The sequence below is a fragment of the Chrysemys picta genome, chromosome 25 (assembly GCF_011386835.1).
Source record: "Chrysemys picta bellii isolate R12L10 chromosome 25, ASM1138683v2, whole genome shotgun sequence".
NCBI classification, from domain to species: domain Eukaryota; kingdom Metazoa; phylum Chordata; order Testudines; family Emydidae; genus Chrysemys; species Chrysemys picta.
In genome coordinates, this window is record NC_088815.1 from 1,041,994 (window position 1) to 1,056,471 (window position 14,478).

At 49.7% G+C, this 14,478-nt stretch overlaps 1 long non-coding RNA gene across 1 annotated transcript; it reads right to left on the reverse strand.

The window, feature by feature from the left end:
- Positions 1-1,340: 1,340 nt before the first annotated feature.
- On the reverse strand, positions 1,341-4,651 carry LOC135977412 (uncharacterized). The gene is made up of 2 exons (XR_010594895.1): positions 4,393-4,651; positions 1,341-3,766 (listed from the first exon to the last, which is right to left on the reverse strand). It is a non-coding gene; the product is annotated as an uncharacterized LOC135977412 (long non-coding RNA).
- Positions 4,652-14,478: the final 9,827 nt, after the last annotated feature.

Consider the following 14,478-nt stretch of genomic DNA (forward strand, 5'->3'; position numbering starts at 1 on the left):
TCTGGGTGGGGATGCGGGGGGTGCAAGAGTCAGGGCAGAGGGCTGGGAGCATGTGAGGGGGGTGCAGGTGTCAGGGCCGGGGGGGACTGGGTATGTGTGGGGGTGCCAGAGTCAGGGCTGGGGTCATGGGGGTGTGTGAAGGAGTCAAGCAGAGGGCTGGGTGTGTATGAGGGAGGTACAGGGCTCAGGGCAGGTGTCTGGGTGTGTGTGTGGGAGGTCAGGGCAGAGAGCTGGGTGTATGTGTGGGGGGGTCAGGGCTCAGGGCAGAGGGCTGGGGTGTGTGTGGGGGGGGGGTCAGGGCAGGGGGCTGGGGTGTGTGTGCCCCTATTCCACCCACCCCCCCTTCCCCAAAGCCCTGCCCCCCCTTCTTCTCTGCAGACCCCGGGACTTCCATGCCCCCTTCAAACCCCCCCCAACCCCTCCACTCCCTGACTTCCCCCTCCAGAGACCCCTCGCCCCTAACCACCCCACCCGGAATCCCACCCCCTATCCAACCCCTGCTGCTCCCTGTCCCCTGACTGCCCCCACCCCTTATCCAACCCGGTCCCGGACCCCTTACCATGAGGCTCCTAGCAGCATGTTCTGCTCCGTGCAGAGCCAGACACGCTGCCCCGCGGGAGTGTGCAACCCTCAGAGCGCTGCGCGCGCGGCAACATGGCTCCAGGGGAGAGGGGAGCATGTCTGCCTTCCCATGGAGCCAAACACTGCCCTGTGGGAGCACGCAGCCCCGGCCTCCAGAGCGCTGCGTGCGCGGTGGCATGGCTCCAGGGGAGGGGGGAAGGCAGGGGAGGGGCTGGCGGCTTGCTGCGCTTGGCCTGGCGCTCCAGCTTGGGAGCGCGGACCCTGCAGCTTGCCGCACTGGAAGAGTGGGGCCATTTGCCCAGCCCTGCATTAGGGTGTGCCTGGGCACACCCCGTGCGCATGCCTATGCTTCTGCCCCCAGCCCCCGTGGGGGGCAGAGAAGAGCGGGCCGGGCCGGCCAGGATTTTTAATGGCACGCTGCTCCGGCGGACAAGGGGAGAGAAGGAGGGCAGAGAGAGGCTGCTGCTAGAGGGTCCCTGGGTCAGGACCCAGAGTAGCGGGCGGGCCTGGGGCCCCCTCCCCCTTGCACTGCGCCTGGCCGTGGCGGAGTGTGGCCGATACAGACTACAATTTTCCCTGAGGTGAGGCGCTAGACTTTGGGTTGTGGTTGGCCACTGAGGCAGGTGCAGACGAAGGATTGCTGTGACCCCCGGTGGGGGAGAGAACCGAGTGGGGCATAGCTGGAGGGCTGTGTCCAGAAGAGTGTTACTGAAATATCGGGTCCACCTAGCTGAGAGCCAATAACAGCCAGACAGGGATAAGGAAGAGTTGCTTTATTCTGCAGAAGAAAGGAGAGCTTTGCACCTTAGTACAAAAACTCTGTCTTACACACATTTTACAGATCCTTTATACACATTCAGACAAAGGTCCTTGCAGTGTTAACACTTGATTGGTGGTTGTCAGACCCGTGCTTTTGCTATCTGGTCAGTGAAAACCGGCTTGGGACCAACTTCAACTACCTTAAAGCCTTGAAGGGAAGACAGTTGAAAAGTTCAGGCTACTGTGTACTTGAAGTGTCTGCTTCCCCCTAATGGCCACTGGTTGACATAAAGGCTGCTCTGTTAAGGGGGGGTCACTAGTAACTTTCACAGTCTCCCCTTCGGGCCTGACAAATTCAAAAATTGTCAGGCCCGTTATGCAATTTGCGATCAAGCTGGAGGGACAGATACTGGGTTTTCTTATGGACAGCAGAGCTTTTGATCATAGCATTACACAGGCATTTGGCACATTGTATCATTGTCCAAATAACACATAGAAAGAAAAGAATCCATTTAACAATTGTTTGAAAGAGCCCTGTAAACTATGACCCAAGGTCTGGAAGGAGGTCCTCAAAACTAAAGGTGTGATCAAGAGATAAAGCACAGAAAACAACAGCAGCATTCTTAATGGCTTGTAAATCCTGCTCAATTAAGCCAGAATGATTAACATAGAAACAACATTTTTCCCTGATGCGAGCACAAGTCCCCCCCTAATTGGTTCATATGCTTGGAAGGAGCATTGAGAATGTTTGTACTTCCACCCAGAAAGTCTCCAAGTATGTCTCCATGGCCACAGATCAGATGGTACTCCTGATGTGTCTGTAAGGGCAGTGGGCCAAGCCTGATGCTCTAGATCATTCCGAATGGCCACTAGCTGGTCATTCAGGAAATCCTGAATTTCTGAACATGCTAGATCCCACTGCAATGCCTTCCCAGCCTCAGTGATATTCAATACCATCTCTGTCAGCAACTTCTGGGTCATAGAACTAAGGGCGGAGATAACATGTAACTCACCAATTCCAGCCTGTACCTGGGTTAGCTGTGCCCCAATTTCTCATCATGTTTTGGTTCTTAAAAATATTCCAAACTGCTGCTGCACTATTGGCCCCATCCCATAGGGATCCAGTCAAGTCACTTTTCTTTCTAGAGGAAATAACCCAAGTCCTTTGTTGTGCTAATGTAATGGCTGCCCCCTGTGAGCAATTTGGGTATGTAGAGGTGATCTGGAAACTGAATAAGGGTAATGAAAATTTAACAGTCCCTAGTGTAGTGTTAATCACAGTTCATTGATATCCTAATACATTTCTTTTTGGTGTAGTACTATACCACATTCCCAAGCATGGGTCCCACAAGTTTCTTCCTGCCAGTGTATAATTCTTTGTTTCTTCACCAGGGTCAGTTCTTAATGTCTCTTGTAGTCAGGAATCCCTGGACTTTTGGTGGTTCCAATGAAGCAAGTGTTCCTTCTTCTCTTTTCCTGAAACAGTGTGGTTTAGCATCATACAGGGGAGAGGTTACTAGCACATCACCCTGTAATGGTTTTGCTTCTTCTAGAAAAATCCAAAGGCACAGTAGGTCTGTCAGTGGACAAGGGAGAGGTTTCTAGCACTTCACTTTGTTTTTTTTTTTTTCTTGCTGTCTAGAAGGCACAGCAGAGCTAGAAGGAGAAATAGGCTTATCAGTCGGAGAGTCCTCCCGAGGTGGAGGGGTCTTTTTACAGTGAGAAGCATGGGTCCAGGCAGGTAGTCCTTGGCACTTCACAGCGGTGTTGGTGGTTAACAGGACTTGGAAAAGGCCTTTCCAGTGGGGAGCCAAAGCGGTCTTTCGTTGATAGACTTTACATAGGCTCAGTCTCCTTGTTTCAATGAATGGCAGGGCTGCTAGGATCTTTGGGTAGCACTTCTTTTATCTTTGAGGAGTCCACTCGGTACAACCTCTGGTGTCCAATAGCTTTCCTCCCTCCCCAGCCCTCTGGCTAGAAATCTGAGGTAGCCAGAAGGATCCCATGGGCAATATGGGGAGTGGGTTAACCTTCCATGTCCTTGCTTCCAAAGACTGTTGGTATGCAAATTTTCACAACAATTTTGGCCATAGAACACAAAAATAATTCCTATTGTGCCAGTAAATGCATGGTACGTTGAATGCTATTCAGCTGGCATCCGTTTTCTCTGATGATCTGAAAGACAAAAGAACAGAGGTCTACCCCTTCTGGGCAGTCAGTCATTGCTTAAAATATTTCCTTTATATACACATACTCTTGTTGATTTTAGGCAAAACAGAGGAATTACCCCATATTTCCTTGTATTTATTTCATAGGCAGCCCAGGTTTCAGTGGCTTCTACCTTATTAGTTAGAAAATTGCATGAATACAGATGCTTTCTGGCTTGCTTCCAGATCCAAAGTTATCCACAGCTTAAAGATTCTTACTTAAAAAAAAAGGGACACAATTAACTTTCCCAGACTTTTGATTGCCTTTTACTTCTAACTCCTGCTTTCAAACACCCAGTGATCTGAAAGAGACAACACAACCTATATTGGTAGGTTTGCATTTCTTTTACCTCTGCTACAATATACACTGCACATGTTCTGGGGAAAATGCACATCCTCTCCACAATTCAATTTCCACAACACTAGCCACATCAATTTCTACACAAGGTGTAACTATTTCTTTTTAAACACCGGGTAAAGACCATGTACTTAACATATAATCTAAAGGGCTATCCTCAGAGGGTTTTACCAGAGACCAGAGACCCACCCACCTGCCTGCTGACACTCTAACAGAGAATTACACAGAGAACAGAGGGAATTATGGCCTCATAGGATCCTATTACAGGAATTTCTACTAATACTGACCGCTACAGAGGATGGGACAGAAGGATCCCAATTCGACCTCAGAGCTTCATCGCACGCGATGGCTTCCACTCTGAGGAATTACGAATGAGAGGCTCAGTTCCGTCCACACACCTAACGCCCAAATGTATAAGACAGAAATTCATTAACCGGTTAACCAGACCAGAACCAGATAGTGTCTCCTTATCCTTTTAGGACTCACCTTATCGGAGCACGAACCCCAGGGGCTGCGGTGAAGCAGAGAAAAGGGGCGAAACACCCCGTTGGCGCCGTTCCCAATTCGCTGCAGCCGTCCGGAGTCCAATGTCCGAGCTAGGAGAGTCCCGGTGGAGTCGCCAGAAACTGTTACCGAAATATCAGGTCCACCTAGCTGAGAGCCAATAACAGCCAGACAGGGATAAGGAAGAGTTGCTTTATTCTGCAGAAGAAAGGAGAGCTTTGCACCTTAGTTCAAAAACTCTGTCTTACACACATTTTACAGATCCTTTATACACATTCAGACAAAGGTTCTTGCAGTGTTAACACTTGATTGGTGGTTGTCAGACCCGTGCTTTTGCTATCTGGTCAGTGAAAACCGGCTTGGGACCAGCTCCAACTACCTTAAGGCCTTGAAGGGAAGACAGTTGAAAAGTTCAGGCTACTGTGTACTCGTTAGTCTCTAAGGTGCCACAAGTACTCCTGTTCTTCTTTTTGTGTACTTGAAGTGTCTGCTTCCCCCTAATGGCCACTGGTTGACATAAAGGCTGCTCTGTTAAGGGGGGGTCACTAGTAACTTTCACAAGAGGATGCTGCAAGCCAGGGAGCAATGCGGGTCCCGGACAGCACAGCAGAGCAGGCAATGGGCGGAACACCACCAGCTAAGGGTGCTCCAGAGCTAGGACAGAGCTAATTCCCGGAGCAACCAGCAGGAGGCACCGCAGAGATGAGTCTGCACCCCATCACACCAGGTCTGTGGGGAGCTTGCTCCTGATTGTTAGGATACACTAATTGGAAGAGGTGTGGTATGCCCGTACGAGAGAAGGTGCAGGGCACTGTACTACACAAGGGGCAATGGGACAAATGGAATATCAACGCCTTCCACCTTGATGCCTGGCCCTACCAGGAAATGTGTCGCCATATGTCCTATGCTTTTCCAGGGATACTTGGGCAGGAGGATCCCAAAAGAAAATAAAGGGGTGAAGTGTTAGGATATAGATATTCAGGCTTGTCTGTAAAGGCCTATACTTTAAGAATGTAGGTGTATTATCACTTAGCTAGTTATAGAGGTATAAAAGAAAGAATCAAAATCACTGTCTGTCTGTGTGAGGGCCTTCTCTCACTGTGACAGTCTGAGGCCTGGTTCTTAGGCCTGGTCCCCACTAAGCCCCCACTTCGGACTAAGGTACGTTAATAACGTAGCTGAATTCGAAGTACCTTAGTCCGAACTTACCGCGGGTCCAGATGCGGCAGGCAGGCTCCCCTGTCGATGCCGCGTACTCCTCTCGGCGAGCTGGAGTACCGGCGTCGACGGCGAGCACTTCCGGGATCGATCCCAGAACATCGATTGCCTGCCGCCGGACCCTCCGGTAAGTGAAGACGTACCCTTAGGCTCAGGCCTTTGGCTAAGCAGCAGAGGGCAGCCATAAGCTGGGAAGTGTATGGTCACTGTGACGGGTTGGATCACAGAAACCCCCTTGGGAACTGCTACCTGATGTGCCAAGACTACCCCTGCTCCTGTTTTCCCTGCCAGCTCAGGACTCCAGCACCCTGTCTTGCTGAGCCAGACACTCTCGTCTGCTCCAACACAGACCCAGGGTCTGAATCACTTGTCCCAAAGCGGCAAGTTTACCTGAAAACAGCTCACAGAAGTGTGCTTGTCTTTGGCACTCAGCTGCCCAACTCCCAATGGGGTCTAAACCCAAATAAATCTGTTTTACCCTGTATAAAGCGTATGCAGGGCAAACTCATAAATTGTTCGCCCTCTATAACACTGATAGAGAGATGTGCACAGTTGTTTGCTCCCCCAGGTATTAATACATACTCTGAGTTAATTAATAAGGAAAAAAGTGATTTTATTAAATACAGAAAGTAGGATTTAAGTGGTTCCAAGTAGTAACAGACAGAACAAAGTAAGTCACCAAGCAAAATAAAATAAAATGCGCAAATCTATGTCCAATCAAACTAAATACAGATAAGTTCCTCATCAGTTCCAGAATGCTCCCTTTTACAGGCTAATCTCCTTTTAGCCTGGGTCCAGCAATCACTCACACCCCCTGTAGTTACTGTTGTTTGTTCCAGTTCCCTTCAAGTATCCTGGGGGGTGGAGAGGCTCCTTCCTTAGCCAGCTGAAGACAAAATGGAGGGGTCTCCCACGGATTTAAATAGACTCTCTCTTGTGGGTGGAGACCCCCCTCCTCCCTCCTATGCAAAGTCCAGCTCCAAGATGGAGTTCCGGAGTCACCTGGGCAAGTCACATGTCCCTGCATGACTCAGTCTTTACAGGCCGAAGCCATTGTCCACATGGTATCTTGCATGTCTCCAGGAAGACTTCTTATGTGGATTGGAGCATTCCAAGATGCATTGTTCCCCAAGTGCTTCCTGATCAGGTACTTGGGTACGTCTTCACTTACCGGAGGGTCCGGCGGCAGGCAATCGATGTTCTGGGATCGATTTATCGCGTCTTGTTAAGATGCGATAAATCGATCCCGGATCGATCCCGGAAGTGCTCGCCATCGACGCCGGTACTCCAGCTCGCCAAGAGGAGTACGCGGCATCGACGGGGGAGCCTTCCTGCCGCGTCTGGACCTGCGGTAAGTTCGGACTAAGGTACTTCGAATTCAGCTACGTTATTAATGTAGCTGAATTTGCATACCTTAGTCCGAAGTGGGGGCTTAGTGGGGACCAGGCCATCAACCTGGCGAATTCCTTCCTAAAGAAGCTGACTAAATGCCTCACAAAGCTTACTTAGAAACCAAGCCAGCAAACAGCCCATATTCTTAACCTCGAGTAGAAAATTATATATGTGTACAAATAGGATGAATAGATATAGTAGACCAGAACCTTTATGGAGATATATTACATGGCATAGGCCGCACAAAACATATTCCAGTTATGTCATACATACATTTATAAGCACCCCCCCATAAAGTCTTATGGGGTACATTGTCACAGTCACATTCCTCACATTCCAAACTAGTCACATTGAAATAAGGTGCTATTGGGCTGTTAGGAATACAATCCTGTCCTGATATTCCTATCAGCTCCAGAGAAAGGGAAGAGCCTAGAAGATGTAAAAGGAAACTTCGTTTGATTGGATCCTGTCTGGCAAGAACTCACTTTTCAATAGCTGTGATGTGAAATCCTCATTTCTGTATTGTTCTATCACTGTACTCTCCACTTCCCTATTGTTTGTCTGTATAATCTCTGTCTGGTTCTGTGATTGTTTCTGTCTGCTGTATAATTAATTTTGTTGGGTGTAAACCAATTAAGGAGGTGGAATATAATTGGTTAAATAACCATTTTACAGTATGTTAGAATTGGTTAGAAAAATTTCAGTAAAATGATTGGTTAAGGTATAGCTAAGCAGAACTCAAGTTTTACTATATAGTCTGCAATCAATCAGGAAGTGGGGGGGGGGAATGGGAACAGGGAGTGGGGGAATTGGGATCATGTTTTGCTGGGGGAGGGGATGGGAACAGGGAATGGGAACAGAAACAGGGACACAGGCAAGGCTCTATCGTGTCAGAGCTGGGAAGGGGGACACTGAGGAAGGAAACTGGAATCATGCTTGCTGGAAGTGTATCCCAATAAACATCGAATTGTTTGCACCTTTGGACTTTGGATATTGTTGCTCTCTGTTCATGCAAGAAGGACCAGGGAAGTGAGAGGGTGAAGAAATAAGCCCCCTAACACTGATGATGAGCTTGGAGATGGGGGTGCTGGAAGGCCAGATGTGGGGGTTCAGGACAGATTTCTTTTAGGATGGGGTCCCCATTGAGTATGGGTTGTAGTTGTTTGATGATACCCTGTATGGGTTCCAGTGGTGGGGGAGGTTATTTCTGTATTTCTGGTTCAACCTGCTTTAGCCAAATCAGTTATTAGGCTCAGTACAGGGGTAAGGGGGTGAAATTTAATAGCATCTGATATACAGGAGGTCAGACTAGATGATCAAATGATTTCTCTTCTGGCCTTATGAAACAAAGCTACCCTCATCTCTACCACTTGCCCCACTGCAGTTTACAGGTCTCAGGAAGCAGTGGGGCAAGCCACTTGTATCGAGATGGAATACTCCATTCTGCGCCTGTCTGTGTCCTTCATAGCGAAGATGAGATGGGGCAAATAATCTCCTCCAGTTTATCAAAATTATTTGCAGCCTGTTGCCAGAGGCAGATTAAGATTTATTGGGACCCTTGGCACAAAGAACATTTGGGGCCCCCACACCATCCCTCACCGGGGGACCCTACCCCCTGCTCCTCCCCTGCTTCCCCCTGAGGCCCCACACCCCAGCCAGACCAGAAGCCAGAGCCAGGCCGTGGCAAGAGCTGTCCTTGGAGCCCAGTGGCTTCTGCCAAGGCTCAGGGGGAGCACCCAGGCTTGGGAATTCAGCCCTGCAGCTTCTGCCAGGAAGGGGGTTCAGTTCTCCTGATGCTCTGCCTCCAGCCCAGCTCTGCCTCCTCCATCCCTGGGCTGCTTCTCTCTCCTTAGCTCTGCCCACTCTGGCTCAGGCACCTCCAGCTCTCATGGATGATGTGGCCCCTGGGCTCCTGATTCCTTCATTGGCCTGCCTGCCCTGTCAATCCAGCTGACTTGGAGTGTTGCGCTCTCCCAATTAGAATCATAGAATCATAGAATATCAGGGTTGGAAGGGACCTCAAGAGGTCATCTAGTCCAACCCCCTGCTCAAAGCAGGACCAATTCCCAACTAAATCATCCCAGCCAGGGCTTTGTCAAGCCGGGCCTTAAAAACCTCCAAGGAAGGAGACTCCACCACCTCCCTAGGTAACGCATTCCAGTGTTTCACCACCCTCCTAGTGAAATAGTTTTTCCTAATATCCAACCTGGACCTCCCCCACTGCAACTTGAGACCATTGCTCCTTGTTCTGTCATCTGCCACCACTGAGAACAGCCGAGCTCCATCCTCTTTGGAACCCCCCTTCAGGTAGTTGAAGGCTGCTATCAAATCCCCTCTCATTCTTCTCTTCTGGAGACTAAACAATCCCAGTTCCCTTAGCCTCTCCTCATAAGTCATGTGCTCCAGACCCCTAATCATTTTTGTTGCCCTCCGTTGGACCCTTTCCAGTTTTTCCACATCCTTCTTGTAGTGTGGGGCCCAAAACTGGACACAGTATTCCAGATGAGGCCTCACCAATGTCGAATAGAGGGGAACGATCATGTTCCTCGATCTGCTGGCAATGCCCCTACTTATACAGCCCAAAATGCCGTTAGCCTTCTTGGCAACAAGAGCACACTGTTGACTCATATCCAGCTTCTCGTCCACTGTGACCCCTAGGTCCTTTTCTGCAGAACTGCTACCTAGCCATTCGGTCCCTAGTCTGTAGCAGTGCATGGGATTCTTCCGTCCTAAGTGCAGGACTCTGCACTTGTCCCTGTTGAACCTCATCAGGTTTTTTTTGGCCCAATCCTTTTTAGCCCTGGGGACTGTCAGTCTCAGGATCCTGACTCTTCTTTGGCCCTTCCCCTTTCTGCTAGTAATGGGCAAGGGCTGGCCAACCCCTCCCGCCGCACTCTGGGCCTGAGCTGCACAGAGGAACCTCCCGGCCCAAGTGAATGACTTGCTTTCCCGGGCTCCAGAGCCTGAGCGCCTGCCCTAGCCCCGCATCAAACTCGCTAGCCAGCAGCTAGCACCAACCCCACCAGGGAGTATGCCAGGGCTGCAGGCTGTCACAGGCTGCAGTACTCAGGCTGCTGCCCATGACTTCTGGTGGTGAAGCAGGGCCTGCCAAGGGCTTAGATCCCTGGGGAGTCTTGGCTTGCCAAAGCAGAGCGCTGCAGCTCTGGGAGTGGACAGGTGGAGCTCCCTCCAGCTGGGGGAGCAGTACTCAATCCTGCCTCCTTCCCCCCTCTTCCCCTTCAGCCTTCCTCCTGCAGCAGGCTCTGGTGCCTCTCCTAGGTGGACCCCCAGCAGAATCCTACCCCACCTGCTCCACCACAGAGCTCTGACTAAATTGCATTAACCTAGGTGTTGCTTCTTGTATCCATGAAGCACCCACAGTGCAGGCCATACTGGAAGACTCGGACCTGCCCTGAAGAGCTTATGTGCACACACTGATCCCAGTGCTAGTGTAGTAATGGCTCTGACTGTCCGCTGTTTGGAGCGGGGACTGGCTTTTATTACATACATGTACAGCACCTTGTACAATGGGACCTCGACTGGGGGTGCTAGGTCTTACCGCAGTTCACATCATAAATACATTTTCAACCCCAGGTGCTATGCCAATACAAATCCCAGTCTGATAGGCACACGCCTAACCCGAGGGACTGGGGTCTTAGCTGAACCCATGTTCCTCTTCTTTCTCCATTCTTTTTCTGCTCTTTGTTACCTGCACCCATCATGCTGCATCTAGACTGAGGCCCCGAGAGGGCAATCAGAGCCATGTGGGAAGATCCTGGGCCCAGCTCCACCTAACGCCCAAATTTAGGCTTTGCTGTGACCCAAACTCCTGCTCAGCTGCTCCCCCACCCCTGTAAGCACTTAAACATTCAGGGTCGAGCACCCCCCGGGAACTCATGAATTTGGTGCCTCTGCTCTCCTCACTTTGATGCAAGGGAAGACTGGGATAACGTGCCGCCCCGCTAGCTGGGAGGGATCCCTGCTGTTTGGTGTCTGTTTCAGTTGGGCCCCCCAGACATAGAAGGATCTTTGAGAGGCTAAATCTCTCCTAGAGAGCACCAACCTGCAGGGCTCTTTTGTGATTTCTTGTTTTTTGTAGCCTGTCTTCCACTGTCACCTAAAGGAGTGATGCCCTCTGTCATGTTCCTGTACCAGATATGGACTGGCTGCAGAGCTTTCTCATACACACTGGCTGCATTCATCATCAGCAAGGCTATGATTATGTCACGGAGGTCATGGTGTCCCTAGCCTCTGTTTGTCAGAGGATGGAGATGGATGGCAGGAGAGAGATCACTTGATCATTACCTGTTAGGTTCACTCCCTCTGGGGCACTTGGCATTGGCCACTGTCGGTAGACAAAAAGAACAGGAGTACTTGCGGCACCTTAGAGACTAACAAATTTATTTGAGCATAAGCTTTTGTGGGCTACAGCCCACTTCTTGGATGTGTAGAATGGAACATATATTGAGGAGATATATATACACACATACAGAGAGCATGAACAGGTGGGAGTTGTCTTACCAACTCTGAGAGGCCAATTAAGTAAGAGGAAAAAAAACTTTTGAAGTGATAATCAAGATAGACAATTTGAGAAGTGTGAGAGTACTTACATGGGAAGATAGATTCAATGTTTGTCGGTAGACAGGATACTGGGCTGGATAGACCTTTGGTCTGACCCAGTGTGGCCATTCTTATGTTCTTGTTCTTAATCCGTGACTTCCAGAGACCTCTGTGACATTTTCTACCACGGGGCTGGAGCTCCCAGCCGGCTCCCCCACATCGCCCAGCCCCGCCCTGGTGGAGGAATCTGCAGCTCCCAGCCGCAGCAGGTGGCAGGGGAATCCCCTGCACTGCCCAGCTGCAGCAGGCAGCGGGTCCCTGCAGCTTTGAGCCACCACATTGGGTGAGGGGACCCTGCAGCAGCCCAGCTGCCGCAGGTGGCAGAGAGCTTCCCAGAGCTGCTCAGCCACCGCACGGGGGAGTTGGGGGCCAGAGCTCCCACTCACTGCAGCAGCGGGGGACCCTGTGGGTGCTGAACCCACCTCCCCATTTTGTCAGGGATATTTTTAGTGAAAGTCAGGGACAGGTCAGTGGGACTTCTGTGAATTTTTGTTTATTACCCGTAACCTGTCCATGTTTTTTACTAAAACTATCCATGACAAAATCTTACCCTTAATCATCAGATCCTTTAATGCTCTGCCAGGTATAGCTGAGGTTAGCTTAACTAAGGTACGTATCAAGTATCAGGGGGTAGCCATTAGTCTGTATCCACAAAAACAACAAGGCGTCCGGTGGCGCCTTAAAGACTAACAGATTTATTTGGGCATAAGCTTTCGTGGGTAAAAAAACCCTCACTTCTTCAGGTATGTATGTTACACACAGGGCCACCTACTGGCTGAACAGTACAATACAGTTTAGCACTGCATTACATCACCTATAAATTCTACATTCCTACCACTTACAATATTTACACTATCACTAACTTTGAAGTTCAATATGTATCAGTCTGTTGACTGTCTCTGAATCATACTGGTTTCTAATTACATGACCTGAACATGTAACAACTTGTTCATCTGGCTGTCCATTAATTGCAACGATTGGCTGTAGCTGGTTTGGAATCCCTGAGTCATCTTCTTGTTCTGCACCTACCATCTGTAGAGTTTGCTCTCTTGATTATTCTTTCTGAGGAACACACTGTAAATGTTGATGGTTTCTGTTGAACTCTCCACTGTCAGCCTCAGTTACGTATGATTTGGGTGCTGAATTCTTTGTCTTTACACCAGCTGGAGTTGTCCATCCTTTTTCTCCATCCAATTTGACATGAACATGGTTTCCAAGTTCTAGACCTGGCAGTTGTCTGAGTCATGTCTGTTGTAAAAATGTGGATAATGGTGGCTCCTAGTGTCCCTACGCCTCTGACTGTCAGATGCTGGGACTGCACAACAGGTAAGGATCACTAGATAATTGCCCTGTTCTGTTCATTCCCCCAGAAGCATCTGGTACTGGTGCCCGTTGGAAGACAGGATATTGAGCTAGATGGACCACTGGTCAGACCTAATATGGCCATTCTTATGTAATATGATAAAATCATATTTTGTTGAGAATGACTTAAATTCTGCTGCAGTGAATTGTGGTCTGTTGTCCATCACTAGTTATTCAGGCATACAGAAGTGAGCAAAAATGCATTCCAGTTTACTCATAACATGTTATGTCTTTCAAGTATATTATTTCTATGTACCTGGAAAAATAGCCCACAATGACCAGGTAATGATGTCTTCTGAATCTGGATAAATCTGCAGCTAGTCTCTTCCAAGGTCTCTCTGGTAGGGGTGTTGGTAAACTGTATGGTTCAGCATTGTTCATCTTGAACACTGCATGCAGTTCTGGTTGCCCCATCTCAAAAAAGATATATTAGAATTGGAAATGGTGAAGAGAAAGGCAAAGAAAATTATTAGGGATATAGAACAGCTTCCTTATGAGGAGAGATTAAAAAGACTGGGTGTTGAGTTTAGAAAAGTGATGACTAAGGAGGGATATGAGAGAGGAGGGGGTGCTGTAGTTTTATGCAGAAGAATGCACTCACCGCAGGGGCAGCGGAAGCTTCCTAAAAGTGTGGGGGGGGCCACTGGTGCCTGAACCATGGCCTCACCCTCCTGCGCTGCCCCTTCCCCTTAGGCCCTGCCCCCACACCACCCCTTCCTTCGAGGCCTTGCCCCTGCATCACCCTTAGAGAGACACGGATTTTCTTGAGGTTCAGTTCAGCTTCCTCCTTGCTAGAAGGCAGTTGTCTGTAGTTTTCCTGTTCCTGATTAAAACAAAATAAACAAAACAGCTGCCGCTGTCTATGAGTGATTATACGTGTTCCTCACCACACAAATACAACTGCTGTGGAGAATAAATAAATAAATAAATAAATAAATAAATTAATGGAGATATATCTCCTAGAACTGGAAGGGACCTTGAAAGGTCATTGAGTCCAGCCCCCTGCCTTCACTAGCAGGACCAATGTGAATAGGGAAGTGTTATTTACCCATTCACACAACACAGAAACAAGGGTCACCAGATGATATGACTAGGCAGCAGGTTGAAAACAAAAGGCAGCCCAGTCTGTCTTTGTGCAGTGCAGGGGCACGCTGCGGAATCCTTGCCGGGGTGTTCTGAACTCGGTACGTTCCTGGAGCATTGGTCCATCGATGGCTCTTAGCCAAGGGGTCAAGGCCCCACGTTCTGGGGGTCCCTAGCCTGTGACTGCCCGAAGCTGGCAGTGGAGAAGAGGGAGGGGAGCCTGTGGGCAGCCAGGGCACAGGGCTGGCCGGGCCATGGGTCAGACCCAGTGTGGCTGCGGGGGGTGGGGGGAGCGTGCCCAGGGCTCGCCCCCCTATGCTCTGGGAGTGGGGCCGAGGCCACCCTACGGGCCCCGGGGCCCCAGGAGCGGCTCAGTTGGGGCGACAGACAGCA